Source organism: Callorhinus ursinus, unplaced genomic scaffold (assembly GCF_003265705.2).
Source record: "Callorhinus ursinus isolate GAN/ISIS: 27379988/994484 unplaced genomic scaffold, GSC_fseal_2.0 scaffold7, whole genome shotgun sequence".
Taxonomy (NCBI): domain Eukaryota; kingdom Metazoa; phylum Chordata; class Mammalia; order Carnivora; family Otariidae; genus Callorhinus; species Callorhinus ursinus.
The window spans coordinates 68996716-69024607 of NW_027397069.1; the positions used below are offsets into that span (position 1 = coordinate 68996716).

General features: G+C 38.5%; 1 protein-coding gene and 1 pseudogene across 3 annotated transcripts in view; one reads left to right on the forward strand and one right to left on the reverse strand.

Annotated features, from left to right (window-relative positions):
* Positions 1-183: 183 nt before the first annotated feature.
* Positions 184-27892, forward strand: part of LNX2 (ligand of numb-protein X 2) — a 79946-nt gene continuing 52237 nt past the window's right edge. Inside the window, exon 1 of one of the 3 annotated variants that reach the window (XM_073894749.1) lies at positions 184-437. The gene's annotated coding sequence lies outside the window, so the exon portion shown is untranslated. The remainder of the gene's footprint in view (positions 438-27892) is intronic. The other 2 variants (XM_073894748.1, XM_073894747.1) reach the window with 2 other exon arrangements.
* On the reverse strand, positions 11359-13178 carry LOC112826387 (transcription factor BTF3 homolog 4 pseudogene; annotated as a pseudogene).

The following is a 27892-nucleotide window of genomic DNA, read 5'->3' on the forward strand; positions in this document are numbered from 1 at the left end:
AATCAGGCGGGCGGCAGGGACAGCCGAGACCGGGTGGGGGAGGGCAGGCGGCGAGGGGCGGAGTGGGCTCACTCTAACGCGGGAGTGACGGCCCCGGCCTGGCCCTCCCCCTGAGCTCTCGGATAGGTGGGGCCGCTCTCTGGCCCGCCTCTTTCCCGCCCTGTGCTGCAGCCGGTTGGCCTAGGTGCGTGTCGGGTTGGGCGCCTCGGCCCCGGCGCTCGCCCCCGGGAAGGCAGCAGGGGCGGTTGAGAAGTGAAGTCTTGGCCAGAGTTTACTTCTTGCCAGGAAATCCGCGGTGGTGGCAGCGGCGGCGGCGTTTCCTGGCGGAGCGGAGGCCGGCTGGCTCCCCGCTCCCTCAGCGGGCCGCGGAGAGCGGACCTGGCGCTGGGCTGCGGCGCCGGGAGCCGGTGCGCGCCCGGGGCGGCCGCGCTTTCCCAGTGAGTAACTTTGCCCTGCCCGCCTGGCCCCGCGCCCTGTCGCGGGTCCCGGGCAGCCGCCTCAGGTGCGGGCGTCGGCGGGGTGTGGGGCAGGGGCGCGCGGGGGGAGGCGGCCGACCTCCGCAGCTCTGCTCCTCGCTCGCCCGGGCTGTGGGGGACGTAGACCCGGACCCGCTGTGGGGCTGGCCGCGCTGGTCCGGGGAGGGAGGGACGGGCTATCCTGAGCCGGGTGCCCGCCGCCGGCCCGGCGCCTGGGAGAGGCGGGAGGCCCCCGGCGGTTACCATTTGGTGGTTCCAGCCACAGTGTTGCTGCTCTTTGCGTCGTTTGCTTTTTTCCAGGAGGGGAGAGGTGGGGATGAGTTTTTTTATTTCCTGCGTGTGTGTTGTAAATGAGAGTGGCACTAGCTACCTTACATCGGATCTTGTTCTCCAGGAAAGGAATAGGGAGATACCCACCGTCCCAGCCTGTTGCCTATGAATTCTCACCTTTCCCATGAGGCTGGAGAGGTGGGAGATCTCACGTCTTCAAGGGGGTAATTTCAAAATATGGATCTCGATTTGGAAGCAGTTGCACACAAAGCACCATTCAGAAAGGACCTCACTCGCTTTCAGAGCTATATGCCGTATGTTTCAGACAAGGACTTTTGGCATATGTAGTGTTTCTTATATTTCAGTTTGCAGTTTAGGTTAGGAATCAAGACGTTCTTATCTACCAGGGGCTACAGTACACTGAGGCGTGGGCTTAATTGTATAGATGTTTCTCCTTAAATCACAGAAACCAGAAACGAAGTTGAGTGTAAAGCAGTGGCAGGAGGAACTAGTTGCGAGCCCTGGTTTATAGGAACTGCCTTCACTTTAAGAATTTCACGTTCTTGCAGCAGTAGTACTTATTTGTCAATTGCCCTTCCTCCCAGGACCGATTTTTAAATTTTTTTTTCCTTGCATGTAGTGTGGCGCAGCGCTGATGAAGTTGGATCTCAGTAGATCAGTTTTATTTTCTCTGACAGGTTTGATTCGCATCTCCACAACCCTTTAGAAAATGGACTTCGTTTTATCTAGTATCGTTTTTGGCCTGTCAAAGCTTTGTTGAGCCATGAAAAACAAAGTTTTGCCTTTTTGCTTGTCCAAGTCCCACATGTGAGTTTTCCCGGAGGGATAAAATGTAGGCCAAATCAGAACCAAAGTACAATAACACTACTTTTAATTTAGCCCACTTGTGTGTTAACATTCCCAATTCTGTATCTTGTTTCTCTCTTCTCATCAAGTTAGAACATTTTCATTATTTATTTATTCAGCATGTAGTAGAGTGCCTGTTGCCTGCTGCATGCTCAGACATTGATGGCAAGGGTCAGTTCTTTCCCCAAAGGTGATCATAGTCTTATTGGAAGCTGATCCATACCTGTTCCATTAGCTACCTGAAAGTAATTTGAATAAAGTGCTGTGGGGACTTAGAAAAGGGAGCATTTCTGCCTGGAGTTTGCTAGGAAGGACCTCATCTAGGTACTTAACTCTTCAAATTGCTGTGGAATTTTCTCAGTACCTTCTAGGCAAAGAGACTAACATGTAGGGTGTTGCATTATGAGATCCACATGTAGTTACTCTGGCTGAGGGGCGCATTGTTTGGCGTTGGAATAGTAGTCAGGGGCTGGTGTATTATTCATTTCAGAGCACTTAGCACTTTGCCTTGATTACAGTAGGCACTTAAATACTTGTTGAACTGACTTGAACAGAAACATGGAGGATTTTGTGTGCCAATCGAAGAAAATTGGACTTTATCTACTTAGTGATACATAGCTGTTAATTTTATTTTAAGTTTTTTCAAAAGATTTTATTTATTTTAGAAGAGAGAGAGGGTGAGTGGGGAGCAGGTGAGGGTGGGAGAGGGGGAGAGAGAGAATCCCAAGCCCACTTGAAACAGAGCAGGGAGGCTTGCGCTCATTACCCTGAGGTCATGACCTGAGCCAAAACCCAAGAGCCAGCTGCTCAACCGACTGTGCCACACCGGCATCCCCAAAGCTGCTAATTTTAAATAGAATGTCATGGGGCACCTGGGTGGCTCAGTTGGTTAAGCACTGGACTCTCGGTTTCTGCTCAGGGTCCTGAGATGGGGCCCAGAGGCAGGCTCTGTGCTTAGTGGGGAGTCTGCTTAAGGATTCTCTCTCCCTTTTCCCCTCTCTCAACTTGCTCATGTGTGCGCTCTCTCTTTTTTCCTCAAATAAATAAATAAATCTTAGAAAAAGTAGTGCTTGGCATATAGTGAGGACTTGCTAGATGCTGGTTGTTATTCTGTGTGGAGGTAGCGGAGGTAGAGCTGATGGGGCACTGAGGAGATATATTTGGTTAGACTAGGTAAGTGATTAGATATGATCAATGAGAGGATGATTCCTAGGTTTTTTGACTTGAGGCATTGGAGTGTACTGGTTAAACTGGCTGTGAAGTCAGTACAAAAGTTGAATTCCATTGTTTACCCATAGAAGTACCATCCTGACCTTTGGTTTCCTAATATTTAGGAAATAATCGTAGTACCTGTCTAGTAGGGATCAAATGAAATTACACATAAAATGCCCTTGGCAGAGTACGTAGCATGTTACAAGTACTCAGTAAATATTAGTTGTTCCTTTAGTGATGATGACATTAATGAGCTAGTAGAATGTTGGAAGATACGAAAAGGAGTGATTAAAAGCAACTGAAGGTAGAAATGGGGAAGAGAAGATAATTAGTTTTGGACCAATCCAGTGAAGTGCTAATGAATGGTTGAGATTTCTGTGATGAAGATGTTGGATAGATGTGCTGGGCAGGAGCTAGAAAAGAATGGAAAAGAGGAAATAAAGAGTTCGTATAAAGCCTTTGTGGGTGTTGTTAGCTTTTTTTTTTTTTTAAGATTTTATTTATTTGAGAGAGAGAGAGTGTGCACACAAGCAGGGGAAGGGGCAGAGGGAGAAGAGGGAGCCTGACATGGGGCTCGATCCTAGGACCCTGGGATCATGACCCAAGCCAAAGGCAGACAGTTAACCGACTGAGCCACCCAGGTGCCCCTGTGGTTAGCTGTTTGGAAGATTTGAGGAAAGGGGAGGCAAAGAAGAGGCTTATAATATAGCAGTGCCAGCAGTGTTCATGTTGAGTATTAGGCATCTCTATCCTTAAAATGCGTTTTGGCCACCATCACAGGGGAGCTCTGGGCTCATAACCTGGTTGGCTCTGTTCCCTTCTACCCCTCCTCTTTCTTTCCTTTCTTATTGCCCCCCACACTAAATTATTTTTTACTATTCAGTGTCATTTAACTTTTCCGTGCTTATGGGGCTAAAATTCACTCCAGGCCCACTTTCCTATATCAAAATCCAACAAGGTTTCTAGAAGAATCAAAGGTCTTGTTTCAAAGGTTCCACTCAGGAAGCAGTGTTGGTTGAAAAAAAGATACATGTATGTATATATGTGTGTGTAATATATATGATTTGACACGCAGGATATACGTACATATACGTATGTGTGTATATACACACACGTATACATATATGTGTTGTATATATGTGTGTACGTACACACACACATATGCAAATCTTGCATGTCGAATTATGGTTGTAGAAGACTTGGCCAGGCCTAAAATGACTCTGTTATGGGGCCTGGGAGATTTACAAAGAAAATTCCTTTCAGTTTTCCTCTCCTATGTCTCTTCCTCTGAAAGTACAAAACAGTAGAAAAGTCTGATCATGTAAGTTTTTGATTGGTTGGAGTTAAAAGACATGGCTATTTTGTGTATTAGTCTAATGAAAATTTGAAGGAAATTTTTTTATATTTATTTATTTTTATTTATTTTTTTTAAGATTTTATTTATTTGAGAGAGAGCACGAGAGGGAAGAGGGTCAGAGGGAGAAGCAGACTCCCTGCTGAGCAGGGAGCCCGATGTGGGACTTGATTCCGGGACTCCAGGATCATGACCTGAGCCGAAGGCAGTCGCTTAACCAACTGAGCCACCCAGGCGCCCTGAAGGAAATTTTTTAAAAAGCAAGTGCTCATAATATACATCATGATAATAAACTGTCATCTGGTTAGCGTGCTTTTAAGCAGGTATCGTAGGATCTGTTCTTTAGAGAGAATGCTTCAGGTGAGCAGGGATCATATCAGTTTTGCTCACTGAACAATCCCCAAGTGCTTAGAATCATAAATAGTAACGTACGCATGAATGAATGAAATGGATTCGTTGGCTTTGATCAGTCTTGGCTCACAGATTTCTCTGAATCTTTGGAACAATCATTGGTCAGAGGGAAAACAAAAGAGAATTGAGCCAGCAAGGAAACTTCAAGCGCTTCATGTACCCACAGGAAGGTACAGCAACTGTAATAGAATTTATGGCTCTTCCAAATCAGTGACTTCAATACCTACTACTGTAATTATTTACATGATTCCCTCCTTTTTCACATTTTCCTTTGACAGCTGTGAGGGGTGTGGTGGGAGGAGCAGACTTAGGCAGGGTTATTGCTTGGTTCAGAGTTGAACAGACAATAGCTGTGTCATAACTCTGTCCTCTCTTGGTTATTAGCAAAACTCTGGAAGTCTTGCTTGATTAGAAAAGCTGAAAAAATAGTAGAAGTCTTTTGGGTAGAGGGTTTAAGCATAGCTTACACCTTTATCTTTCCAGCCTTGAGGTTTAGTACTGTTACTTCTGACAATCAGAATCCCTCAGTGGAAAAATTATTTGGGGGAAAAATTATTTTTGCTCAAAATTGGACTGGGTAAGAGAAATGAGAAGTAGAAAAAAAGTGCAGGAAATAGGCAATAAGCCAGTAAAACTATATACAATATACACACAAGTATATATGTGCTTTTATATATATATATAAATATGCTATAAACAGTCATGTGTCCACTTAAAAAACATACCACTTTCATATGTAAAACAAATGAGGTTTTAATTTTTTCTCTTTATTGAAAGAGTAATCTTAGGGTTCTTCTAAATAACAAATTGCCCTAAAGTGTGTAATAGCCATTGTAAGAAATGTTGATAACCAAGTTTTGAGGACCTGTATCTCTCACAAAAATAAGATGTACCTGACTATAATAGAGCTTCTAAAGGTTCTGTTGGCTATTACTTTGTTTTATAGATAAAAGTAAAGTAAGTCTGGAAAATATTTATACCCTTTCCTCTGCCCTCCTATCCCGCCCCCCCCCCCAAATTAAGAGTTTGGCTACCAATCTAAAAAATTAATGCATCATTCAGAATTCTTAATACTGTTCAACCAAACTACATAAATATTGAACAAATAAATTGGAGTCCTTCACTTATATCTTCATTGTTGTGACCATTGCCACTTTTCTTCCACATGATTTTAATGTTTGAACTTTGAATTGTATTCGTGTAAGCATGCTTGATGTGATCAACACTGGGCTGTGTAGACCATGAAAGACTGTCCCTGCCTTTGTACAGCTTAAAATCTTAAAAGACATTCAGTCAAGGAGTTAGTCATTCCAAGCAGGGTGACTAATGCCTTTCACTTCTAGTACCTTTACTCACCTCCAGTGATCTTCACTTCCACTGTATTTTAACATTCCTCCAAACTTTTCACATCAGAAATCCTGAATTTATATATCCAGTTCTCTGACCACAGCTTCCTACCCTGCCCTTCCCGCTTTCTCCCACCCACACTTTCTATTACAGTGCCCTTCCTCTTGACAGAGACAGCTTGCCCATCTCTTAATTCCACCTCCCCTTCCCTGTTGTATTAACATCTGTTGGCGTCAAGGTCTTCTTCCCTATCCAGTTTGGAAGCCCTTGTTAAGCACCTGGAATATGCTTTCACTGGTACCTCTGCCTTTCTTGAACTTGTTTTTGTGCTGTGTCTGCCAGATAATATCCCTGTTCTGATTAACTCTGCCTTTTCTCCGGGAGTTGCTTTGGTAACACCAATGAAAGGCCAGGCCCTAGATGCAGGTAATTGTCCCTCAAACAACCCCTCCCTACCATTTCCCCCAGTCAGTTATGTTTATTTGGCACCTATGAGTGCTCTGACACTGACCTAAGAACACTGGGGTATCCTAATAGAGCTTACATTCCAGGGGAGATAGACATTCATCAAGTAATAACACCCACTATAGTAACAAAGTGCTCTGGAGAAATAGTATAGGGCTATGTTGTCCAATACTGTAGTCACACATGTGGCTATTGAAATGAGGCTAGTCTTTTTTTTTTTAAGATTTTATTTATTTATTTTAGAGAGAGTGCGTACCACGAGTGAAGGGAAGGGCAGAAGGAGGAGAGGGAAAGAATCTCAAGCAGCCACCTTGCTGAGCATGGAGCCCTACTCGGGGCTGGACTCAGGCTCGACCTGGGGCTCAATCCCATAACCCTGAGACCATGACCTGAGCTGAAACCAGGAGTCAGACACTTAATTGACTGAGCCACTCAGGTGCCCGGAAATGAGGCTAGTCTGAATTGAGATGTGCTCTAAGTGTGAAGTACACACCAGATTCTGAAGATTTAGCATCAGCATAAGGTAAAATACCTCAGTAATTTTTATATTTACATGTTGAAATAAGATGATAAATTCTGGGTATATTGGGTTAAATAGAATATTAAAAGTAACTCATTCACTTGTTTCTTGTTTTGTTTTGTTTAATGTGGCTACAAGAACATTTAAAATGACCTGTGTGGAGCATACCCTATTTCTATTAGGTAGCACTAGTGAGGGGAACTAGTCTCTGGGGAGCTCCGTGTCCCTGAAACCTTCCCTGAGGAAGTTGTCTTTGAACAGATACCTGGCTGAGTAGGCGTTGCACAGGTAAACTCTCCTCAAAAGAAGAAGTTGGGCAGGGTGCCTGGGTGGCTCAGTCCATTAAGCATCTGCCTTCAGCTCAGGTCATGATCCCAGGGTCCTGGGATCGAGTCCCGCATTGGGCTCCCTGCTCCTTGGGAGCCTGCTTCTCCTTCTCCCTCTGCCTGCCGCTCCCCCTGCTTGTGTGCTCTCTCTGTCAAATAAATAAATAAACTCTTGAAAAAAAGGAAAAGAAAAGAAGCAGTCAGGTGGATGGCCTGTTGAAGGAGGGTGAGAAGATGAATGAGGGAGGTGGCAGAGAGAGGCCTGGGTTCAGGTCAGGGAGGAAGGCAGGGCCAGATCACATAGGCCTTATTGGCCCTAAATAAGGAACGTGTTCTTCATCACTCATGGGTTATTCCAGACCTTCATTACTGACAAACCCTTTTGTCCAAGCCCCATTTCTACAGTCTGTAAGTAATCTGGTCACTTAGTGATGATCTGATTTGATTTCTCAGGTTTCTGTCCCTGCCCTTCCTCACTAACGTATGTACGGTTCGGATCTGTGGAAGGCTAGCTTTTCCACACAGTGCTCTTGATCCCATCCTGCAGAGTCTCTCAGGAGAGGCTTTTGTTAGTTAACTCCCATCTGTGTTTATAATCTCTTTCCCCCTGCTGGCTTTTCTGTACCAGCCTAAATATGCTCCAGTCTTTTTAAACCTTTAAAACAAAGCTCCATTGACCCTACATTTCCCTCTAGTTATTCTTCTTACAGAATAACACAATAGTTTTTTAGTTTAACATTATATTTCATTTAAAGCAATATATTAAAAATGTGTTAACATGAAGTCAACCTAAAAGTAAGGTATTTGACATTTTTTTCTTATTAAGTATTTGGAATCTGGTTATATTTTACACTTAAAGCATATCTCAATGCAGACACTAAATGTTCAATGGTTAAAGTAAAGTAAAAGGAATCTTATCAAAATAATAATTTAGGGGTGCCTGGGTGGCTCAGTCATTAAGCGTCTGCCTTGGCTCAGATCGTGATCCCAGGGTCCTGGGATCGAGCCCTGCATCAGGTTCCCTGCTCCGCGGGAAGCCTGCTTCTCCCTCTCCCACTACTCCTGCTTGTGTTCCCTCTCTTGCTTTGTCTCTCTCTGTCAAAATAAATAAATAAAAAATCCTTATAAAAAAATAATGATAATTAACAAAACTATTTTACACTGCTTCAATTTTTATTATGGTAAAAAATATAACATAAAATTTATCATCTTAACCATTTTTAAGTGTACAGTAGTGTTAAGTATATTCATATTGTTGTACAACAGATGTCCAGAACTTTTTCATCTTACAAAACTAAGACTGTACGCACTAAATAAAGCTCCCTGTTTCCTCTTTCCCTTAGGGCCTGGTTTCTATGTATTTGATTACTTCAGATACCTCATATAAGTAGAATCATACAGTATTTGTCTTTTTGTAACTGGTTTATTTCAGTAGTATAATGACCTGAAGGTCATCCATGTTATAGTATGTGGCAGGGTTTCTTCTTTTTTAAGGCTTAATAATATTCCATTGTATGTATATACCACATTTTGCTTATTCGTCCATCTGTTGCTGGGCATTTGGGTTGCCTCTACCTCTTGGCTGTTACAGATAGTGCTGCAATGAACATGGATGTGCAAATATCTTTTTGACACCCTGCTTTCAATTCTTTTGGATTCTAGTTCTTTAAATACCAAAAGTGGGATTGCTGGATCATATGGCCATTCTATTTTTAATTTTTTTAGAACCCTTATACTGTTTTCCATAGAGGCTGCACCATTTTACAATCTCACCAGTGGTATACAAGGATTCCAGTTTCTCCACATCCTCACCAACACTTGTTATTCTATTTTTTGATTGTAGCTTTTGATTATAGCCATCTTAATGGGTATGAAGTGATAACTCATTATGCTTTTGATTTGCATTTCTCTGATGATTAGTAATATTGAGCATCTTCTCATTATGTTTGTTGGCCATTTGTAGATCATCTTTGGAGAAATGTCTATTCAAGTCCTGGCCCATTTTTTAATTGGACTATTTGATTTTTGTTGTTGATTAGTAGAAGTTCTTTATGTATTCTAGTTATTAACCATTTATTGGGTATATTATTTGCAGATCTTTTGCCTGTTCCTTAAGTTGCTTTTTCACTTTGTTAATTGTGTCCTTTGATGTGATATATGTGATTGTGTGTCCTGTCGTCTATTTTTGTTGCTTATAATTTGGGTATTGTAATCAAGAAATCCTTGCCAAAAAAAAATCCTTGCCAAATCCAGTGTCATGAAGCTTACCCCCTGTTTTCTTCTAGGAGTTTTATAGTTTCAGTTCTTTAGTCTACCTAAGTCAGTGTTTGAATATGGTGTAACATAAGGGTCCAAACAAAATTTCTGAGACTTTGCTTATGGAAACAAGAGGAAAAGGGCTGAAATACATGGAATAATTTAATTTGGGGGGACTGATGACAGTAATTAGGCTAGGACACAGTTCTCACATGATACTTAGTAATATATTCTAGTGTGAGTTTCTCTGTCCTTTTTGTCTCTTACAGTTGTGAGACACCAGTATGGAAACAATCAGTAGTCTAGGGCTAGCTGAAGCTAAAACATAAAATGATTGGGAAGAAGCCAAGTATCAGAGTGCAGGTGATTGCATTTTGTGCCCCTTTATTACAAATATGTAATGCATGTGGTCAGTTGCTGAGCATAACTTTTAAGGCCATTCTGTCAGGGCCGTTTAAAAAGATTTCAAAAGTATCCATAGCAATTAGATCTCATATGAAATATTTATTAGCCTCATTAATTTCTCTAATTTTAGGCTTTGTGCTTTCGTTATAGATGAGATACATTAATTGAGGCTTCAATAGACTAATTTCAGAGTTTGTTAAAAAATTAAAAATAATTTTTCTAGGTTTCTGACCTTTTCTTTTTCCTGGTATATTGAGTACTTTTGTCAACACATTTGAATGATTTTTCTACCTTTGAAAGGCATATAATAACATTAAGAAAGCTTTCAAGATTTATTCTGTGAGTCTGGATTTTTTTAAATAGATGGTAGCTATTTACAGAAAGGACTAAAAATTTCAGTGAAACCATTTTGCAGGATATAGAAGGATGATAAAATCTATTAAAACATCAAAATTAACTTTCAACTAATGTGTATTGTGTTAATTTTTTTTCTTGTAAAGGGTTTACGTGTTATGAAGCTGTGTTCAGTATGATTTTTTTAGTCTTTCTAAATATGACAGTGTGACTGAATTTTCTTTAGTATAGTTTGGGTTCACCAGAGGCAATAAATCAAAGTTGATGCTGGAGAAAGCAGATTATTAAGTAGTTCTTAAAATGTTTATTCATAGTACAGCATTCCTTATGTCTCCATAACAAATTACTCTTTTGGTTATTTGAAAGCAAAATAGTTCTGTTAATAAAAAACAAAGAGGGGCGCCTGGGTGGCTCAGTCGTTGGGCGTCTGCCTTCAGCTCAGGTCATTCCAGGTCCTGGGATCGGGCCTGCATCGGGCTCCCTGCTCGGCAGGAAGCCTGCTTCTCCCTCTCCCACTCTCCCTGCTTGTGTTCCCTCTCTCGCTGTGTCTCTCTCTGTCAAATAAATAAATAAAATCTTAAAAAAAAAAAAATAAAAAAGAAATTACTCTTGAAGTATACTAGGGTTTATGAAAGGATATCTTTCTGCAAGCTAAAGCTTAATGTTCTTAAAAATATTTCGAATTCATTTTTAAAATAGCAATATTTCTTTTTTAAAGAATATTTTTCTATCTGATAACTCTTAGGAAGCAAACAGTACATCTGTTTGATTTGCCTTGTTGCATACATTATCAAGAACATTGGGGCATAAGGGTACAGTAGTTTCCGTTTTTCTTCTAACACTGTATTTTTTTTAATTATAGGAATGCTAGGTGTAGAAAATTTAGGAAATCCTATGCAAAGAAAATAGAAAATGGCTAATAATGCCACCAGTTAAAATTCTTTTAAAATCGTTTGTTCAAATATTTGAATATCTGCTCTGTACTTGTGTACCATTCTACCTATTTGGGATATGAAAGTGAATTTTAAAAGTTCTTGTTCTCAGAAATTGAGACTAGTCAGGTTATAGTTTTATCACAATTACTATATTTTGATACAAATATATTTATTTTTTTTCCAAATGTAAAGATTTGTTTTATTTTCTACTGGGGGAAGAAGGATAAATAGAACTATTTTCCAATTTGCTGTCCACTGTATACACACATACCCACACACATACATAAACATACACACACCAAAAATACCCCAACAAAAAAACAAAACAGAAAACTGAGAATCAAACACCAAAACACCCTCAAACTGCACCAATACGTCGTATTTTGACCGAAAGAATAGGTCCTGGAAGGAAGTGCAAAATGCAAAATCAAATGACCGAAAAATGCTGAACAAACAGCATTATTAATATACAAAATATTTATATGACTGAACTAGTAACAGTTGATGTTCTCCATGTCTGTAAAACTTTGGAACCACATAGCTGATTTGTTAAATCTAGTCCATGCCAGCTTCCAAACACCAGAAAAAATTTTAGTTAGCTTCATTCTTTGATGCCTCATCAAAATTTTCTATGAGATCTGGAACATCATCATCCTCTTCATCAGTATCTTCTGGTTTTGGTGCTTTGCTATGCAACACTTACCGAGGGAACTGTTCAGCTAACTTCCTAAGACTTGTTAAGCTGTCAGCACCAAGCCGACTTAATATTCCAGGAAGCATTTCTGTGATTGGTTTGGCTTCTGCATAACCAGTAAGTGCAAAGGTGTTAGCAGAAAGGGAAGCTTGGACTTTGGGATTGTTGAAATGAATAACTGTCCCATCATCTTTAATCATGTTCACCTCTTCAATACCAGCTATATTATTCACAGCCAGTCTTTTTAGAGAACTCTGAAGTTTTTTGTCATCAGCTGTAGCTGTTCTATGTACCACCTTCTTTCTGCGAGCTGTACCCTTGTCCCCTATCCAGACCTGAGCCTGAAGGTTGGCTAACTTTTCTTGATTCACGCTGTTGGTAAATCTGAAGCAGGAAGGGTCCTCCAACAACAACACACGGCAAGAGCAAGATCCAAATACGACATTTAAATAGTAAAACTTAGGCATAGAATCTTGTGGCAAGGCAGTAGTGTAATTATTATTATACATTATAGGTAAAGAGTAGTCCCCAGTGAAAAATAGTTTCAGCGTATTTGTGATCGTGCAGGGCCTGAGATAGTTAAGTAATGATTATGTATTCCCCTCCCCCCAACACTGGCTATTTATTGAATGCCTGTTATGTGCCAGGCTGTTCTAGATGGCAACAATATAGCAGTGAACATCCCTGCTCTTAAGGAGTTTACATGCTGTGGGGGCGGGGAGGAAAGAGAAACAATAAACAGGTAAGCAGATTAATGAAAAGGATAATGACATGCCAGGAAGAAAATAAGATGATGCGGTCAGATATTAATAGTCTGTTATACTGGTGACTAAAGTCTACAGCTGGTCCTCACATTTCCTTTCAGCCATTAGTTTGTCTTCTTCACCAGGAAAACTTTTAATTAATACTGCCAAAGAAAAATAGTGGCATCTCTGGTTCCTGTCCTTTGCCTTATCCTTTCCTGGAGGTTTCTTACTCAGTGAAATTGCTAAACAGCAAAAATTGGAAGGAATTTAGAGGAGAAGCAAGGCATCTGGCAAATCATTTCTCAGATAATTTGTCTTTTCATGAAGCTGAGAGTTTGTTCAGTTTGTACCTGTCAGTATCTCAGCAGTACTTACTATTCGTATGTTCTGAGTTAACAAAAACAAACTTTCCAGTCATTAGGAGGGAACAAGGGCAAATGATTTTATCAATCCTTACGGAATTTGCAGTTTTATTGTCAAGTTTCTCATATTTCTTCAAAAAACTATGATCTGTGTCATAAGGAACTCTTGATTTGTAACTTAGCTGATTAAACATCTCTACAATTGATGTGTAAGACTTTTGTGCCCTGCTTTCTTTGGTACATAAGAATTTGGAGTGTGACTCATGACTCATCAGTTGACGTTGTGGTACATTTTTAGAAACAATGCAACAGCAGATTTCCCTTAAGCAGCAGTAGTGGAAGTGAATACAAGAAAACACAAATGAGCCTATCTTTGTGGGTGGTATTACAGTTGTATGTTAACTTGATTCTTGGAAGTGTGTTACAACACCTGACATCTCAATGAGTTTGAATAGAATAGGTATAAACTGTGTATGTGTCTTGCAACAAAATTCTTAGTATTTTTGTTATGTGGTAACTGCATTTCTCCCATTTTTATGGTATGCACTCACTTTGCAGATAAATACAGTACTTAATATTTAGGCTTGTGTTTTACTTATTTGTGAAACACAGAGATGAGACACAGATGAAGAAAAAGCACAACACTTGGGCACAACACTTCATTTTAGTGCTCCATAATATTGTGATTTTTGATGACCATGTCTTGTTGGCTTACTTTGCTTTTTAATTTTAGTCATGTATAATCATAGCCAAGCTTGGCTATGTTCTACTTTATTTCCTTTAGTACATGCTCCTGTCATGGTATACTTCCATAACGCATATAAGTCAACCTGCACAGGGGCACCTGGCTGGCTCAGTTGGAAGAGCATGTGACTCTTGATCTCGGGTCATGAGTTTGAGCTCTACACTGGGTGTAAAGATCACTTAAAAATAAATAAATGAACTTAAAAAAAAGAGTCAATCTGCACAAATAGATATTTTATGAAAAAGAAGCCTCACTCCCACTCCTGTGTCCCAGCCACTCAGTTCCTTCAGAGTGGACTACTATTAGTAGTAGTAGTTAGTAGTAGTGTATCCCTCTAGACATATTTTGTGCATAAAAGTTCATGTGTGTATCTATAATGGACAGATGTTTTTAAACATACTGTTTTGGGGGTGCCTGGGTGACTTAGTTAAGTGTCTGACTCTTAATTTCAGCTCAGGTCTCAATCTCAGGGTCCTGAGTTCAAGCCCCTCGGATTAAAAATAATAATAAATACATACATACTGTTCTGTATCTTGATTTAAATTAGCTCAAAATTTGTTTTAATTTATTCTTTTTGAAATTCAGTTTTTTATTTGTTTGCTGATCTCACCTGAATTGTATTACCTTAAAAAAGTGTTTATCTCTTGAAGAACACGTATTACCATGCAGGGGTTTTCTCATCTGGTTACAATTATAGAAAAAAGGATTATCTGACCTTTTTTTGAAACTATAAATCATGACCCTGTTGTTTATGCTTTTTTAAAGGGATAGCTAAACATAATAAAAATTTAGTCATCTTGATGATAACTCTTTTTTTTTAATTTTTTTATTGTTATGTTAATCACCATATATTACATCATTAGTTTTTGGTGCAGTGTTCCATGATTCATTGTTTGTTCATAACACCCAGTGCTCCATGCAGAACGTGCCCTCCTCGATACCCCTCACCAGGATAACCCATCCCCTTCCCCCCTCCCCTCTAGAACCCTCAGTTTGTTTTTCAGAGTCCATCTTGATGATAACTTTCTTACTAGGTTCCTTTGATCTAGCAAATACAGTACAACCATGGAAGAATATCTATTTGGTTCATTTTAAATTTTCCTAAAAAGCTTGGTTATTAGGGAATATTGTAGTACAAATTACGCTGAATTAATAATTGTTTAACAAATCTTCTTGCTAATCATAAATGTCTTGGTACATTTTACAGTGTTGATCAGTTCTGCAGGTTGTACCTTTACTGTATTAATGTTTGTAGTGGGCACTCTTAGGATAACTTTCATTTTGAGAAGTGTTGAGTTGCATCCATTTTATTCTAAGAAGGGGAAGGGGAAAGATGGTCTTTTCCTTGAGTCCATTTAGAATATGATATTGATCTGGAGGGACAAAAAAGTAAATTATTTTCAGTAGTTTAAGTGTATCACCCTAGAGGCTTTAATTTTTTCATTGTTAAACTGCCTTCCCTTTGGGTGTGAAACATAATGGGCAGAATAGTAGAACTGCCAATATTAATCATTATAATAACTACCATTTGAGTGACTACTCTGGCTGTCACTCTGCTAGGAGCTTTAAATTTTCATTCAGCTGTTAATTGTGACAGTAATCCCATGAGGTCAGCACTTGCACTTTGCATTGAAGGAACTGGAGTTCAGAAAGTTTCAGAGATAATATACGATTTGGCCAAGGTTAAGTGGTTACCTATGATTGGTAATCATACTTACTTGATCTGAAAGCCATTACTCTTTACTAAGTTGTTTCTCTGAAAAGATAAAGTTCTGATAGAGCCCTAATTGTTTTTTCCTTTTTGGTGAAGAGCATTTCATAGATCATTTTTCTTTCAACCATATAGTTGACCAAAGAAGAGGTAGGTTTCAAGTGTAAAAGGTCATAGACCTATTCTAGGACTCATAAGGAGATGATTTTTCAAAAGAAACTAAGTGGGATTGTTTTGCTATAATGCAGTTGAATGATTTTACAGAAATTATGGTTTTAATTCTGAAACCTGAAAGAGAAAAGTTGATTGCTGACTTATAAGTGAGATCATACAGTATTTGTCTTTGATTTATTTCACTTAGCATAATACTCTCAGGGTCCATCCATGTTGCAAATGGCAAGATTTCATTCTTTTTTATGGCTGAATAGTATTCCTGTGTGTGTGTGTGTGTGTGTGTGTGTGTGTGTGTGTGTGTGCGCGCGCGCACGTGCGTGTCCACACATTTTCTTTATCCCTTCATCCTTAAGTGGATACTTAGATTATTTCCATACCTTGGCTATCATAAATGATACTGCAGTGAACATGGGATGCATATATATTTTCAAATTAGTGTTTTTGTTTTCTCCAGATAAATACCCAGAGGTAGGGGCCCCTGGATGGCTCAGTAATTAAGCGTCTGCCTTCGGCTCAGGTCATGATCCCAGAGTCCTGGGATCGAGCCCCACATCGGGCTCCCTGCTCAGCGGGAAGCCTGCTTCTCCCTCTCCCACTCCCTCTGCTTGTGTTCCCTCTCTCTCTGTGTCTCTCTGTCAAATAAATAAATAAAATCTAAAAAAAAAAAATACCCAGAGGTAGAATTGCTATATCGTATTCCTATTTTTAATTTTTTGAGGAACCTCCATATTGTTCCACAGTGGCTGCACCAGTTTACATTGCCACCAGCAGTGCACAAGAGTTCCCTTTTCTCCACATTCTTGCCAATACTTGTTATTTTTTACCTTTTTGATATTAGCCATTCCAGCAGGTGTGAAGTAATATCTCATTGTGTGTTTTATTTGCATTTCCCTGATGATTAGTGATGTTGAGCATCTTTTCATGTGTCTGTGGCCATCTATATGTTGTCTTTGGAAAAATGTGTATTCAGATCTTCTGCCCATTTTTAAATTGGATTGTTTGGTTTTTTTGCTATTGAGTTGTTAGGAGTTCTTTATGTAATTTAAGTTATTAACTGCTTATCAGATACACGATTTAGAAAGATTTTCTCCCATTCCATAGGTTATGTTTTCATTCTGTTGGTGGTTTCCTTTGCTGTGCAGAAGCTTTTTAGTTTCATATAGTCCCACTTGTTTATTTTTGCTTTTGTTACCATTACTTTTAGTGTCAGAGCCAAAAAATCATCACCAAGACAAATGTCAGGGAGCTTACCACCTATGTTTTCTTCTAAGAGTTGTAGAATTTCAGATCTTATGTTCCAGACTTTAATTCATTTTGAGTTAATTTTTGTGTATGCTGTAAGACAGTGGTTCATCTGCATTCTTTCGTATTTGGCTGTCTTATTAGCCGACAGCACTTATTGAAGAGACTGTCCTTTCCCCGTTGTATATACTTGGATCATTTGTCGTAAAGTAATTGGCCGTATATGCGTGTGTTTATTTCTGGGCCCCCTATTTTGTTCCATTCATCTACCTGTCTGTTTTTAAGCTAGTACCATACTGTTTTGATTACTGTAGCCTTGTAATATAGTTTAAAATCAGGAAGTGCAATGTCTCCAGCTTTTTCCTTCCTTCTTAAGATTGCTGTGGCTATTCAGGATTTTTTGTGGTTACAAATTTTAGGATTGTTTGTTCTCTTTCTATGAAAAAATGGCATTGGAATTTCAATAGGGATTACATTGAATCTGTATGTTACTTTGGGTGGTATGGCCATTTTAACAATATTCTTCTAATCTATAAGCATTGAATATTTTTTCATTTGTGTGTTTCATCAATTTCTTACAGTTTTAGTTGTATCTGGGCTTTCATTTCCTTAGTTGAATTTATTCCTAGGTATTTTATTTTTTCTGATACAATTATAAATGGGATTGTTTTCTTAATGTCTCCTTGATAGTTCATTATTAGTATATAGAAACAAAACAGGTTTTTGTAATTGATTTTATATCCTGTCACTTTATTGATTTTGCTTATTCTAACAGTTTTCTGGTAGAGTCTTGAAGGTTTTATATATAAAATATCATGTCATCTGCATTTAGTGACAGTTTTACTTCTTCACTTCAATTTGGGTGCCTTTTTTTTTTTCTTGCCTAACTGCTCTCGCCAGGACTTCAATGCTATGTTGGATAAAAGTGGCAAGAATGGGCATCTTTGTTTTGTCTCTGATCTTAGAGGAAAAAGCTTACAGCTTTTCATTGTTGAGTGTGATGTTAGCTGTGGACTTATCATGTATGGCCTTTATTATGGTGAGGTACATTCTCTCTGTATTCGTTTGTTGAAAGTTTTTATCATAAATCGATATTGAATTTTGTCACATGTGTTTTCTGAATCTGTTGAGATGATCAGGTGGTTTTTACCCTTCATTTTATTTAAATGATCTATCACATTGATTGATTTGTGGAGTTGAGCCATCCTCACATGCCTGGAATAAATCCCATTTGAACATGATGTATAATTTTTTTAATGTGTTGTTTAATTTGGTTTGCTGATGTTTTACTGAGGATTTTTGCATCTATGTTTATTGGGGATATTGTCCTCTAATTTTCTTTTCTTGTGGTATCCTTGTCTGGTTTTGCTATCAGGGTAATACTGGCCTCATAAAATGAATTTGGAAGTGTTCCATCCACTTCTGTTTTTTGGAAGAGTTGAGACTGGTATTAATTTTTCTTCAAATGTTCAGTAGAATTTACCAGTGATACCATCTGGTCCTGGACTTTTGTTTTTTTGGGAGATAGTAATTGCTTCTTTTCAGAGATTGGCACCTAAAAAGTATATTTACCTTGACTGTTGTAATGAGTTTTACTCTGATTTTATTTTGTTTTATCAAATCTTTCTCATAACGGTACCTAGTGAGATGTATACCTGCACGATTTGTGTATTTATTCTGTATGGTGTTTTTGGACAAGGAATTCCCCCCCCCAACCTCCGCATTAAAATTTGATTTAAAAAATGGCAGTTTAGGTGCAAGCATAAGAAATAGGTTACTACAGGGCGCCTGGGTGGCTCAGTTAGTTAAGCGACTGCCTTTGGCTCAGGTCATCATCCTGGAGTCCCGGGATCGAGTCCCGCATCGGGCTCCCTGCTCAGTGGGGAGTCTGCTTCTCCCTCTGACCCTCTCCCCTCTCATGCTCTCTCTCTATCTCTATTCTCTCTCTCAAATAAATAAATAAAATCTTTAAAAAAAAAAAAAAAGAAATAGGTTACTACAAAAAAGAGTAACATTTTCCTAGCTTAATGTTCTTCATAGTGACCCTTGGAGTGTTAGGCTTTCTTTTTTTAAAAAGTTTTATTTGTGGAATAATAGAGTTTTTTTACTTTTATATTATTAAAGTACTTAAGTGGTAGAACACTGTATAATAGGGGCACCTGGGTGTCTCATTCGCTAAGTGTCTGCCTTCGGTTCAGGTCATGATCCCGGGGTCCTGGGATCGAGCCCTACATCGGGCTCCCTGCTCGGCGGGAAGCCTGCTTCTCCCTCACCCACTCCCTCTGCTTGTGTTCCCTCTCTCGCTGTGTCTCTGTCAAATAAAAGAATAAAATCTTAAAAAAAAAAAACACTAGATAATAGATACTTATAGAAAATCTGGAAAACAGACAAGCAAGAGTAAGAAAAATATGATGTGTAATCCGTTCTACCAGGTATATACCTGTTTGTTATTGTCCCCATTTATAATTGTTGGACAGTTTTCCTAATCTGCAGTGAGACTTAGGGTGAGATTGATGATAATTTTTCATAGTCTCCAAAGATGTCCCCTAATTCCTCCTTACCCATTTGTTTCTTATTCTTTACCCACTGTTTCCTTGAAAGTGCCTCAGCCTATACAGTAAAGGTTTCATTTAAAGTTAGGGAGATAGTTATCCTTCATTTTCAGCACGATTATATGCATACCTTTTGTAGTCATACGGATGATGACTGTTGAAATAAAGAGCAGCTAGAGAGACCAAAGTTGAGAAAACAATTCATTTTGCAGAACACATTCAGTTTTGGGTGGCCTTATAGAGTAGTCATTAGCTGAAGAGCATTTGCACTGTGTGTGCGGTTGGCTTTGCCCCGTGTACGGCTCCCCTGGCCGGGCTTGCTCTCCTTGCCTGTACTGTAGCATGGCATGCCAAAAGTGGTTAACTCTGTGCTGTGGGGTTTTTCTTTTTATATTATGGAGTTTTTTAGTAAGGAAAACATTTCAGAAAACATAAGAGAAACAAATCTGTGCTTTGCAGAGTGGTACTAATAAGATATGTGTTTATTAAAATTGCAATTGGACATCTAGTTTCTGGTGGAAGGATATTTGAGTTGTCATTTTCTTTCACTGAACAAAAGCTTATTTACCACCGTATGGTGTAGTAACATTAGGCTAGTCAGGAAGCATTTCTTACAACTTTGTGCCCCATTGCTGGAATTTGTGTAGAAGGAAAATAGAAAATAGCTGTGTAGGCTCTGGCTGCTGCTTGGTATATACGTGCAGGAACAAGTGCATAAAAAGAGAGATCTGGCCATTTCTGAAGCTGGTCACCTGTTCAAGCATTCCTGGTGGATTCCACAAGCCACTGTTGTTAGTATTTCTTTGTCATCGGTGGATGTATGGCAGTTCACTAACTGGCATAATCACATACTGAGTTCTATAATGGCATCACTTACATAGGCATATCCTATGGGAAATGGTCATAATATATCCAAGTAATGATTTGCTCTTGCTTCTAGGATATTCTAGGATATAAAAAGCTCTTGGTTTTTATAAGGTAATTCAGAATATGCAATTGTACCAAGGTGTGTATTTGTTTTTATTTTAAAGGGTTGGCATCAGATGCTATTCTTGTCCCCCTAGAACTTAATTGAAAGATATTAACTACAATTCCAAAATGGAATTATGTTGGGAAAGGTGAAGACATTCTTTTAGTATTAGAAAACGAGTTGTGTTTTAAAGGGAGACTTGGGCAATATTCTGTTTAACAAACGTGTTTCAATTCATATTATTAATCCTGAATTATGGCTTGTTAGGTGAGCCATGAATTGTTGGAAGTTATTAAGTAGTAGGAGATGAACAGAAAGAAAAGTTAGTATTTTGACTCCAGTTTCCTAAGTAAAAGTGCTAACGTATGACAGCATAATTGTTTCCTAAGACAACTAAATGGAAGTGTATTTTCTAGTGAGTATTTACCCAAAGAATTAAAAAACACTAATTTGAAACGATATATAGACCCCCATGTTTATTGCAGCATTATTTACAATGGCCAAATTAATGGAAACAGCCCAAGTGTCCATCGATAGATAAATGGATAAAGAAGATTGTGTGCGTGTGTGTGTGTTTGTGTGATGGAATATTACTCATCCATGAAAAAGAACAAAATCTTGTAATTTGCAACAACATGGATGGATCTAGAGGGTATAATGCTAAGTGAAATATGTCAATCAGAGAAAGACAAATATTTAATTTCATTCATGTGGAATTTAAGAAATAAAACAGAAAAAAAGAAACTAAAAAATTAACTCAAATATAGAGAACAAACCCATGGTTACTAAAGGTAGAGGAATGGGTGAAATAGGTGAAGGGAATTAAGAGTACAGTATCACAGTGAGCATTGAATAATGTATAGAATTGTTGAATCATTATATTGTACACCTAAAGCTAATATAACTCTGTATGTTAACTACTAGAATTAGAATAAAAAATACATTAAAATTAAAATTTATAGAAGAAAGTATACTTTCAGTCATGTGACTTCTAGAAAGTGGAAAAAGGTTTATATAAAAGTTCTATATAAAATTTATAATATTGTAATTTTTCTTAATATTGTCCTATATTTTATGTACCTCTCAGTTATTCTTGTGCTATAATAATCTCAAATAATTGCAACTCAAAAGTAAAGTGTTAACTAATCACATACAACACAATGGCTAACAATAAAATAGCTGACAATATCAAATGTTGGCAAGGATACGGAGCAACTACTCGTATATTCTTGGTGGGAGCCTAAACTGGTACGACCACTTTGGGAAAGATCTGGCAGTTTGTGTGTGTGTGTGTGTGTGTGTGTGTGTGTGTGTTTATTTTATTTTTTTCTTAATATTTTATTTATTTGAGAGAGAGAGAGAGTGAGTGGGAGAGAAGGAGAGAGAATCTGAAGCAGACTCCATGCTGAGCACAGAACCTGACACCAGGGTCCATCCCATTACCAGGAGATCATGCCCTTCGCCAAAACCAAGAGTTGCATGCTCGACCAACTGAGCCACCCAGGCACCCCACTGTGTGTTTAAATAAAACCAAGCATATACCTGTCTTGAATCCCAAGCCTTCCACTCTCAGGTATTTACCCAAACATATGCTCATAGGTTTGTACAAGAATATTCATAGAAGCTTTTATTTATAATCACCAAAAGCTGGAAACAGCCCAGTTGTCCACCAATAAGCAGCATGATAAAGTGGGATACTGCTGAGGGATGAGAAGAAACAGACTGCTAAATATATACCACAACTTGGGTGCTGAGTAAAAGAAGTCTTACACAAGAGAGTACATACTCTATGTTTCCATGTATATGATATTCTAGAAAAAGCAAAACTAATCTTTTGTAAAAAAAATCAGGGCAGTGGTTGGGAAGGGATATGAAGGAACTTTCTAGGGTGATGATTATGTCCCATATCTTAACAGAGGTCTATGTTATGTAGATGTATGCAATTGTCAGAAACTCAGTGAATATACACTTTAAACAATGCAGAAATATTAATTTTACCTCAAAAGAAAAATATCAACAAATATAAAACTTCAGTTAATGATATCTATGCTGTAATATTTAGAGAGAAGTGTAATGACCTCTGTATTATACTCTGAAGTACCTGAAAAGCTAAGATGGAGGGAAGGATGGGTAGATAGGAGATAAAGCAAATGTATAAAATGTTAATGGTAGATTTGCAAGATACAGGCATTCACTGTAAAAAATGTTAAACTTAGAAAACTTCCATAGTAAATTGTTGGAAAAATATTAATTGATAATAGAACTTTTTATGGCCTGTTTTTTCATGCATGATTTGTTATATAAACTTTATTTCTCTTTGCTTTGGTGATATTTATTCTGTATTTTTAATTATACTAAATCATAGCCTTATTTGAGGAGTCAGAGTACAGAGAAGTAATTCTAGCTCATTAATACAATTGTCTTTCTTTGGGCTTGTCAGTTTTCCTTTTTTTTCTTTTTTTTTTTTTTAAACAAAGAGTTGGGGGCACCTGGGTGGTTCAGTTGGTTAAGATTCCAACTCTTGGTTTCGGGTTGGTGGTGATCTCAGGGGTGTAGGATTGAGATCCGCATCATGGAGCCGCCTCCAGATTCTCCTTCTCGCTTTGCCCCTCCCCACCTCGCAAAAAGAAAAAAGAAAGAAAAGGAAAAAGTGGGGCTGAGTGGCAATGTCTTTAGATAGATATTATTGTAAGTTGTGTGGTTTCTCTGGGAGTTTATTGCGTGTTGTTTATATAATGCCTTTTTGTTTTTTTCTTTAACTGAGGGGGAAGAGGGAAGGAGTGGTAAAAAGTTTCCCAGCTCCAGGTTCATACAGCCTCTGTGTCCAGAGGAAGCAGAAAGAGAGAGAGAGAGAGAGGGAGAGAGAGTCCTAAGTCCAGTCACCTGACTTGTTTTTTTTTGTTTGTTTTTGTTTTTTTACTTATGCCAGTTTCAGTCAGATTTTCTATCATTTGCAACTGGGAGAATCCTACAGAGACGCTCATTCAGTTTGTATCTATAAGTAGTGTTGCTTAGGGGCTTCGTTACTTAGTGTATGATCCTCCAGTTAGGCTTCTATGTCTCTATGTATGTATATTTTGCTTATATAATGGTTGTCTGCTGGTTAGATTGGAAGTTCTTTGAGGGAAAAGACTATCTTACTCCTGTTAAATACTTTCCATTCTCGTATACATATGTAAACCTAGCCTAAATTCTTTCCTTTATATATCCTGGGTAATTTATCAGTAATTTTGAATTAATGATAGATTTAAAAAATATTGATCTTCTCCTGTGTGCTAGGTGGTGTGTTTGGTGCTAAGGCTGTAATGCTGAACAGAGCACCAGCCCATCACTCACAGAGCTTCCGTTCTGGTGGGGGAGACATATTAAATAATCATACAGATGAATAATTACTGTGATAAGTACTAAGAGGGAAACACAAGGGTGTTTAAGACCAGGTAATAGGGGATCTGTCGTAGTCTTGAGTGCCATATGGAACATTTTTTTTTTTTTTTAGACATCACATTTTAAAAAACGAGTTATCTAGGAGAGGATAGTGAGAAGGAGTATTACAGTATTACATATTACAGGCAGATGGAACATTTACAAAGGCCTTGAGTCAAAACGGCATGACACTGTAAAGGAACAAATAGAGAATCTGTGGAATAGAGAAGTGAAATGCATGAGGACTGTGGAAGAAGTAATAGTTGGAGAGTGAAGTCAGAGCAGAATTATGCAGAGTACAATTGGTAGGACTTTATACAGGGTTAGGTGTGGGAGTAAGGGAGAGGGCAGTATCAAAGGTTACTTTTGAGTTTCTGGCTTATGTGCCTATATGGTGAGTGCTAATGAGCCCATTCTCCAGTGGAGGGCCAAATTTTGGTGGAAATGATCTTGGGTTTGATTTTGGGTCTGTTATGGTGTCTTTGAAACAACCAGGTATGTGTTTTGTTTTATCATTCTATGAAGGATGCCACCTTCCCCCAGATAGTTTTCCTTTTGTGGCTCCTTATCTTGTAGGTATAATATAATGTGGGGAGTCTCTTCAGTCCTTATCTGCCTCCTGATAATCATTCTCCCTCTATACTGCTAGCGTCTTAATTCAAGTTCTCTTTTTTCTCTCAGACTACTCTCATGGTTTTTTAACTGGACTCCCTCCATTCTTTCAAGCTTCCCCTTAATTCTTGTTTCACAATATATCCAGAATAAGTTTTTGAAATTACAGATCTCATCTCGTCATTGTCCTTAGAACCCTTCAATATTTTCTCTTTGTTTATAGAATAAACATCTAAATCCTTAACATTATCCCTAGTGTCTTGTGAATTACTCGCACCCCTGCAGTCTTCCCAGCTTTTCCTCATGCTCTCTGAGGACTTTTCAGTTGACCTTCCTCCAATATCAGCTAAAATGTCACATTCTCAGGGAAGCTTTACTTTGAACATCCTTGTTAAGCTCTTCTAAAGATATATCATGTATTTTTATTGTTTTATATATATTTGTATCACTGGCTAATTGAGACCTTTGTACTAGATTAAGATCGTGAGGGCAAGGACTGTCTATCTCTCCACAGTAACCCTCTCCCCTAGCACAGTGCCTGGCACATAGCATATAACTAGCAAATGTTTTTTGAGTGTATTCTGAACTTTCTAGTGCTTAATTTATGTACCTGTTATATGCCAGGTTAGTTAACTGATAGGGAAAAACAAAGTGTTTTGTTTTTTTAATACATTATGTTTTACTGTTAGGTTTTCTTAATTTGGACTGTTTCCATGGAAACAGCAACCAAGATTGTTGGGGTTACTCTAATACTCTGTAGGTGATATTTGCTGCTGCCATTGTTAACCAAGACACAGAAATTTAAATTTTCGGATAGAGGTTTCTTGAGTTTTGAGAACCAAAGTATAAAAATTTAATTTGAGGGAGAGTTGTTCAATATTCACTTTTTTCCAGTATTCTTTTGAAGGTCTTCCTTTCCATTAAAATAGTTTGCTGCAGAGCTCCAGGTGTTAGTAAGCATGAATGCTGTTCTGTTTTTGCTAGATAACTTTGTTGTTTGTTTTCATTCTACTATCACTTACTGATTTTCTTTCCTAATGAATGCTTTGTTAATAAGTATTACTAATAAACCTTTACATAGTTAGAACATAATTATATTGTCTGTAATATAAGTGAACCTCTCTTACTAGGAATCATAAGTTAGGATCGTTGGGGTGCCTGGGTGGCTCAGTCAGTTAAACGTCTGCCTTCGACTCAGGACCTGACCCCAAGACCCTGGGATCATGACCTGAGCCTGGCTCCCTGCTCAGCAGGGTGTCTGTTTCTCCCTCTCCCTCTGCCCTTCTGCCCACTTGTGTGTGTGCTCTCTCACTCTCTCTCTCTCTCAAATAAATAAAATCTTTGGGGGAAAAAAAAGTTCATGTTGCATTGAGGATGCTGGTAGAGATAGAGGCATTTATATCCAAAACTACTTCTATAACTCAGAGCCACTGACAAGAAAAAACAGGTGGGATTCCAGATCTTGAGACATTAATTTATGAGGTAGTAGTAGATGGCCTTGGGTGACAGCATTGTTGCAATGAAGAAACATAAACTTTCCTTTTATACCTTAAAGGCCCAGGAAGAAAGCTGTAAGCATGGTTAAAACATTTCTTTATATACCCTTTTATATATGAAGGTTACATTCAGAAACTTTGTAAAAACTTTATGTCCCATGGCAAATATAAGTGAGTGTTTTCCAAGAAGCTTTTAGAGATTGATGGACAGCTCAAAAATTGAGATGCTATACAGTTTTATGTTCATTCAAATTGATTTTGATATTGAATGCAGAAGCAAAAAGTTATTTGGATTTTGTGAATTAAAGAGGAATGTTGATTTTGAAGGCCCCGTTTTATCACAGTAAAAATAAAAATGAAAATGCAAAATTGCTGGAAATTCCCTTGAGACTAAAAATATGAGGTCTCTAGTATTTTGGCCCTTTAATACAAATAGCAATATCTATTTTCTTCTGGAAGTTAGCCTCTACAATTACCAACAGAGGGTAAATAATTTCCCTGTGGGTCTATCATCCATTTATTTATATGAACATATATGAGTTTGGCATATTTTGGCTTGTGCAACCTCTACATATTTATTTTGTAAGTGTATGTACTTACAAAATTATAACTCTGGAATCAGACTGCCTGATTTGAATCATGTTCACTCAGTTACTAGCTTTGGCATGATGGGCAAGTTACTTAATATTTCTTTCTTTCAGCTTCCTCATCTGAAAAATGAGGTTGCTGCTGCTGCTGATGTATCAAACTCATGAAGATTAAATCTTAATTCCCCATCTCAGTTAATACCATGCCTGACATAGAGTGAGCACTCAGTACATATCAGCTATTATAATTATCTCCTCAGTGATTCCTTTTATATTTTAAAATTGCTCTCATGAGTTAATCCCTGTTTAATTTACACTCTTTGTCTCTTCATGGTATCAGTCCTATGGCCCTTGTCTAACAACAAAAATCCTAATATTTTGTCCTCTCCCCATGGTCTTGTTCTTTTCACTTGTTCTCATTTTAGTTGCCTGGGTCTCAATTTTTTTTCTGGCTACACTGTATGTTTTTCCTTAGCTTACTGGGCATCGATATTTCAGACAGGGTGGGCCATAGGTGTTGACCGTAGCTGTTCTGTGATTTACTTTTGAACAGTGGCGAGACTTCCTTCCTCTAAGCTCCCCCTACTCCCTGCCCAGTGCTATGCTGGAATGTTTGAGCTGGAAGAAGTTTTGCTGATTGTCTAGCCCAGTGCCTTTGTTCTTCAAAGCAGGTTAGAGCCTGAGACTACAACTCCTCCAGACGATGGGCATTTTTTGTAAATCTTGCAAGACATTTTATTTCTCCACAGAGGATAAATCACAGTATGATAGTAAATGGGTTATTAAATTTGGGCTTTAGGAAGTATCAGGAAATTCTTATATTTATGATTGAGAAACTAATCTTGAATTACAGGGAAAGTAGTTGTATTTTGGTGGGAAATATGAGGAAAGTTCACTTATAGCTCTTTTTTCTTTGATATGTCTGTGCTGGTTTTGATATGCTGACCCCTTGCCCTCTTGTTTCTCTCTTTATTATTTGAACATCCTACACTGTTGCTCAAATCCACCCCTCGTTTGATTATTCCTACTCATTACATTAGTTCAGGTTCTCATTACCATTCATCTTGACCATTGCAGGAACTTCCTGTTTTGCCTTCTTGCATTATTGCCATACCTCCTAACCTGTACTAAACCTGCTGCCATAGTCCTCTCCCCAACATGCAGACCTATTCACATCATTTCCCTCCAGCAATAATCTATCTAATGATAGAGAGTTTTACTATTGATAACGGAAAAAACAGGAAGGCTGACCGGAAGCCTGATCATTTTTGAGGGGAAAATGCAACACTCTCATGCCAGCAGGTTAAACTTTACAAAGAGGCATCTATCCATGTCTTATGATAATGGGAGTGTGAGAAAATCTCCTTGTTAAGTCAGCTC